This window comes from Nematolebias whitei, chromosome 11 (genome assembly GCF_014905685.2).
Source record: "Nematolebias whitei isolate Nwh7 chromosome 11, NemWhi1, whole genome shotgun sequence".
NCBI classification, from domain to species: Eukaryota; Metazoa; Chordata; class Actinopteri; order Cyprinodontiformes; family Rivulidae; genus Nematolebias; species Nematolebias whitei.
The window spans coordinates 48,755,858-48,761,283 of record NC_056508.1 but is presented as its reverse complement, the minus strand read 5'-3'; the positions used below and the strand labels follow the sequence as shown (position 1 = coordinate 48,761,283).

General features: G+C 43.9%; 1 protein-coding gene across 1 annotated transcript in view; it reads right to left on the bottom strand.

Moving 5' to 3' along the window:
- sypa (synaptophysin a) overlaps positions 1-5,426 on the bottom strand; it is a gene marked incomplete at its 5' end in the record, with an annotated part of 10,923 nt that overhangs the window by 3,187 nt on the left and 2,310 nt on the right.

Genomic DNA, 5,426 nt, shown 5'->3' with positions numbered 1-5,426 from the left:
AGGATGTACCCCTGTGGTACCCCCCACTGGAGCGCTGTCGATGCCGAACTAAAATCTTTGATATTGACACAGAAGGTTCTGTCAGAGAGGTAGGACCCAAACCATTTAAGGGCTGACCCTGTGATGCCCACCCACTGCTCCGGTCTAGAAATGAGGATCTTGTGGTCGATGGTGTCAAAAGCAGATGTAAGGTCCAATAGGACAAGCAGCACAGAATCACCTGCGTCTGTGGATATGAAAATGTCGTTAAAAACCTTCAGTAGAGCAGTTTCAGTGCTATGGAGAGATTTGAAGCCAGATTGGAATAACTCTAGGATTCCAGGAAACAGGAGCGGAGTAGGAGAAGGTCCTTTTGTCTAGTTCAGTCCTCACTGAGGGAACACTGCAGGTAATGATGTCCTGAGAGCGCACGCTGTAGCTGCACTCACACAGAGACATGTAGGAGGAGATGTATGAAGGCAGCAGACCAAGAAGTGATTTAAAGATGAAAAGAAGATTTAAAGAAAAATTTTAAAAACAATAATGACAACACCGTGGTCTAACGCTGAGGTGCCGGCGTTTTTTGTGTTTGGTGACCAACGACAAAACTCAGAGTGAGCTGGATGGAGCTCCACCGGAGCCTCGGGGCTCCCTCAGGCCGGGCGGGGCGTCGTCTCCTCAGGTCCGAGCTCCGCTGGTCACCATGGAGGATCATACGAGCTGCTGACTCACAGACGGCTGTTGCCTGCCTACTCCATCTCGACCCCCAGAATCTGGTTCATGAGATTTACTTCAAATCAGTTTATTTCTAAAGCTCCAAGTCACAACAGAAGTCGTCTCAGGGACTGAACAGAAACATTCATATTTAAAAAAAAAAAAAAAAAAACCCTGCAGTATGACTTTTTATAACTGTTTATTGTTGTTGCTGTTGTCCATTGTTTCATCTTTCTTTGTTAAATCAGGTCTCTCTTGTAAAAGAGTCCTCGAGGCTCAATGGGATTTACCTGGAGAAATAAAGGTTGAAGGAAAAAAATAATAAATGAACAGAAACATTAATCTATAAAATAATAAATGAACATTATTTATGTGAGGAACAGCTTTGAGTTTAACTCATCACAGAACTCTCACTCTTAATGGTGAACTAAAGTTCATTAAAAGTTCATTAGCAGGTTTTATATATATTTATATATATATAGTTTAATTTGATCATTTTAATAACCTGTATTCTTTTTAATTTACCAGAAACTTCTAAATAAATTCTCACCTGTACTGAAACCTGTTTCAAGTTCAAGTCATGATTATGAGCTAGATCCAGATTTTCCATCCACAGTGTTTGGTAAATAACAAACGTCAAGATATTTTAATAAATCTTTATTGTCAACATTTATACTGAAATGATACATGGATGGAAGGGAACAGCCTCTTTCATCGTTACTGGCACACGTCGCTCCAGAGCTGGACGTAGACTGGAGGTCTGCTGAGATGATTTTACTGGAGAATCATCTGAAACACACGCAGCATGTTTTACTAATCCGTATTTAATCAACATTTACCCGTTCATACTTTTACGCTTGGCTCTATAGCAGATTAGCATGAGCTTACATCCCTCTGATCATTTCCACCACTGTCCGGTTCTTCTGCAGGGCCTTTGGCCTCGCTGCCCGCACACTTTTCTGGGTCTCTTCTCTTTGACCTTTGACAAAGTTCAATAAAGCTACGAGATCCGACATTTTTGTTGTGTATCTTTCGTTTTTCTCTTCTTCTAATATGTTTAGTGGTAAATAGCTTAATGGAGCACCACCTCCACCAGGTGGTGAGTTGGATTCTGGACCGGGCTACAGAACCGGTCCTGAAGTGCGTATGGAAATGCAACGTGTACCGAGCTGAAGTGATCCGAGCGTCACTGTGGAAAAGAGGCTGTAGATGTCTGAAGGCTGCTCTGCAGTGATGGCCGACACTTTGTCTTTGTTTTAATCTGTTTGTTGAAGAACACAGGTGCACAGCACTCATTTACATACATAATGGTTTTACTTGCACATTTGTCTTTTTTTATATACAAGCAATACTCAGTAGCCACAATTTCTAACATATCAATCTTAGTTCTAATTTGTTGTGGTCAAACCAAAAAATAAATTTAAAATAATAAAGAGACTCTCACTCTCTCTCTCTCACACACACACATTAGGAAAAGAGATTAAAAATAAATAAATAAATAAATAGAAAGGGGGTGGGGGGGTATCCGTCAGATGGTAAGATGTTCAGTGACTTGCAATAGTTTATGAACGAACCCCATGTGTGATCACATTTTCCATAGTTGCCCTTTGTTCCATTTTTCCAATTTAAGAAATGACATATCTCAAAACCACAAAGAAATGGAAGGTGTCTTAGAAGATTTCCAGAGGAGTAGAAAACAACGCCTGGCTAAAAGTGATGTAAAGGCCAATACTTTAGCGTGCGTAGGGTCAGTTAGTACAGTAGTGACTGGAAGCCCCAAAATAGCTAAGAAAGGGTTCATACAGATTTGAATTCCAAGGGCTTTGGAAAGAATGGCTGAGTACTGGCACCAAAAGCTCTGGAGTTTTCAACACATAAAGAACATGTGACTCAGGTTACATGGACTGACATGACATCTCTCACACTGATCCACCACTTGTGAGTAAAACTCAGACGAGCCTTTGAATAGTGAACCCTACATAGCACCTTAAACTGAATAAGTTGTAACCTGGCACAGGGTGAACTGTAACAAACATTGGATACTGCTTTCTCCCACTGTGGATCTGAAATAGTTATACCCAACTCCTGTTCCCAAGCTCTCCTGATTTTAGCTCCTGAATCTATGTCCAAATCCATAAGTTGTTTGTATATTGAGGATATAATCGATTTCTTGTTGGGTTTAAGCGACCGTAGTTCCTCCCATGGCTGGATACTTGGAAGAGAAGAGTAGGAGGGGAAAAGAGCAGAAGTGCAATGCTGCTCTTGAAAATAAAGAAATAAATGATTCGCTGGGAGACTTGTTTCTGAACATAGGTCAGAAAAACTGGAGAAAGTGCCGTCCTTATATAGATCTTTAAAAGTGTTAATGCCGTGGTAAAAAAATCTTTCAAAGTCCAACAATTTTCAGTCAGGTCATCTGGACAGTTTCTTTTTTTTCTTTTCCTGAAACGTTTCACCTTCCATCCAGAAGTCTTCATCAGTCAAGGAAACACACAACACAAAACTGATTCTCTTCACTTTGGAGTAAGCTGTTTGGGAGAAGAATCAGTTTTGTGTTGTGCGTTTCCTTGACTGGTGAAGCCTTCTGGATGGAAGGTGAAACGTTTCAGGAAAAAAAACGAAAAAAAAAAAAAACTGTCCAATGACCTGACTGAAAATTGTTGGATTGTTTACCTGGATTATTGAGCATGGACTTTGTTGATCTTTACAAGTGTTAATGCTGTGGTGTTTCCACTGTACATGAGCACCATCAGTAATATCAAGAGGAAACAGATGATTCTGTATGAGAGGCATAGTTACTGATGCAGACACAAACTTAAAATAACTCCTGTACTGTGACCACATCTTAAGACTAGACTGCACTACAGGGTTTTATGTGAAACGAGAAGGTTTTAATGGAAGAGGAGAGAACAACAAAGTTACTAATGAAGAGGAGCTGCAAGACAAGCGTTCTAGTTTACACCATAACTGTTCTTGTGATTGAAGCCAGTAGGTCAGTTTGTGAATGTGAGCAGACCAATAATAAAATAAAAAATTTGACAAAGACCACCATCAAACGTTAGTCTCTGCAGCAGTGATCTCCTCACCCTGGGATGCTTCCCCTCTCACAAGAATGACATCATAGTCTGATCCAACTTTTAAAAAAAGCTTTAGGCAAAAATACAGGAATGCACTGAAACAGAAAAAGTAGTTGAGGCAAAATATTCATCTTAATAATGTTAATTCAATAAATTAGAGGCAGAGGCAAATAATTCCATCTCTGAAGATCTCATTTAATCTGAGCAATCAAAGGAGAAAAACTGGATGAATATAAGGAAGACAAAGTACGGGTCACATTAATTCTCAAATATTTAAATCCTAAGGGCCTGAGTCTAAAGGGAATATCAGACTTTAAGTTTTCAACCTCCGTGGTGGAGGAGTTTGAGTGTCCCAATGATCCTAGGAGCTATGCTGTCAGGGGCTTCTTGCTCCTAGTAGGGTCACCCAAGGCAGACAGGTCCTAGGGGAGGGACCAGAAAACGTGCAGCCCAAAGACCCCTTATGATGAGTATAATCTATGGAAACAATGTTCCCTCGCCCGGAAGTGGGTCACCGGGACCCCACTCTGGTGCCGGGCCTGGAGGTGGGGCACGCTGGTGAGTGCCTGGTGGCCGGGCTAGCCGGGCAGGGCACAGTCTGAAGAGGCGACGTGGGTCCCCCTTCCCATGGGCTCACCACCTGTGGGAGGGGCCAAACGGGTTGGGTGCAATGTGGGATGGGTGGTGGCCGAGGGCAGGGACCCTGGTGGTCTGATCCTCAGCTACAGAAGCTGGCTATTGGGACGTGGAATGTCACCTCTCTGGTGGGGAAGGAGCCTGAGCTGGTGTGTGAGGTTGAGAGATTCCGGCTAGAAATAGTCGGACTCTCCTCAACGCATGGCTCTGGTTCTGGAACCAGTTTCCTTGAGAGGTGTAGGACATTCTTCCTCTCTGGAGTTGCCCCTGGTGAGAGGCGCTGAGCAGGAGTGGGCATACTTGTTGACCCCCGATCTTGGTGCCTGTACGTTGGGGTTCACCCTGGTGAACGAGAAGGTAGCCTTCCTCCACCTACGTGTGGGGGGACGGGTTCTGACTGTTGTTTGTGCTTATGCGCCAAACAGCAGCTCAGATTACCCACCCTTTTTGGAGTCCTTGGAGGGGGTACTAGACAGTGCACCTCCTGGGAACTCCCTTGTTCTACTGGGGGACTTCAACGCCATGTGGGCAATGACAGTGAGACCTGGAGGGGTGTGGTTGGGAGGAATGGCCTCTCTGATCTGAACCCGAGTGGTGTTCTGTTGTTGGACTTCTGTGCACGTCATGGATTGTCCATAACACACACCATGTTCAAGCATAAGGGTGTCCATATGTGCTCTTGGCACCAGGACACTCTACGCCACAGTTTGATGATCGACTTTGTTGTCGGCTCATCTGACCTGCGGCCGTATGTCTTGGACACTTGGGTGAAGAGAGGAGCGGAACTGTCCACTGACCACTACCTGGTGGTGAATTGGCTCCGATGGTGGGGAAGGATGCCAGTCAGACCTGGCAGACCCAAACGTATTGTGACGGTCTGCTGGGAATGTTTGTCAAAGTCTCCCCTGAGACGGAGCTTTAACTCCCACCTCCGGTACTCATCCCTTTAGTTGGCAGCTCAGACACCACATACAGAACACCATGGACTTTGTGGATAAGGTGAGGGATGTCATCATGGAG